Source organism: Atta colombica, unplaced genomic scaffold (assembly GCF_001594045.1).
Source record: "Atta colombica isolate Treedump-2 unplaced genomic scaffold, Acol1.0 scaffold100, whole genome shotgun sequence".
In the NCBI taxonomy this organism is placed as follows: domain Eukaryota; kingdom Metazoa; phylum Arthropoda; class Insecta; order Hymenoptera; family Formicidae; genus Atta; species Atta colombica.
The window spans coordinates 3,705,072-3,706,331 of NW_017259185.1; positions in this window are offsets into that span (position 1 = coordinate 3,705,072).

The following is a 1,260-nucleotide window of genomic DNA, read 5'->3' on the forward strand; positions in this document are numbered from 1 at the left end:
ACCACGGCCACTGATTTTTTTCGTTGAAATCGGCAAAACTCACGTTGTCTCTCTCGCGCGCTACTCCTCTCGCGCATGCGCGCCGTCTTCCGTTAGTCTCCTTTTTATCGCAGCCAATCGCAGCATTGGTTACTAACGACAAGTGCGAAGTGCGAATAGAGAGTTAAGACGCCTTTACATGGCAGCGTCAGAGCATATTGCACAGTAATATGTTTAATTTAATTTTGTTGAAATTGAATTTAATGTATGAGATACACTAATAGTGGAATCTCTTGTAGTTTACACTATATAAATTTTTATTATTACATGTTAGGATAATATATATCAGAACATAACCTCTCTTAAGTGAGGAGCACAGACTCTTGCATAACTCATAACACGTAATATATAAGAAAATGTATCAATCGAAGTCCTTCGTTTCCTTCCTTTCCATGAAATAAAGAATTCTGATTGATTCAATTTCTTATGCCTTATGTGTTATATGCAAGAGTCTCTGCTCTTTGGTTTATGAGCCTTCTACAATAAGCCATTAGTCATAATCAGAAGTCAGAAATTAAAAATTGACCAATCACAATCGTTAATTTTTCACTTTTGCTTTCTGATTTATAACTAATGGCTTATTAAGCCGATTCTACATTAGTTGCAAGTTGATCACAAGTTTGTTTCGACCAGCCAATCTGAAGTTTGCATTTTGAAATGCATTCTGAAACGCTTCAGAGCTGTCACAACAAATTTGCAATCGGCTTGTAACTAATGTAGAACCGGCTTTAGGGTATATCCATACAAGTTACATAGTCGCATAAACGTACATGCATAAACAAAATTATCCAATCGTATTTTTCCTATAAAGACATATATAAAACGTGATTATTTGTTTTATATAATAAAGCTAAAGGATAATTTGCTTTATGCATATGTTTATGCGGTTTGTGTGATGTAACCTTAAGTCGATATTCAAGGCCAGTTTCATCAACTGCGGTCAGAGAATTGTAGGATTAGCATCATAAGAATATTGGCTTGCCAAAAATTAAAAATTTTTGAAGCTCGAAATTTGTATTTTAACATGCTCTTGATTGTCTTTAAATTTAATTCTACAAAATTGAAGAGAGAAAAAATTTTTTTCGCCGAATTTCAACATTTGTAAGAAATTTAGCTTCAAAGCATAATTCGATCAAGAAAAAGTATAAATTCTGAAAAAGTATTTAAATTTAAAGAAAATAAATAATAAAAAAAAATATAAAAAAGAAAAGAAATAATAAA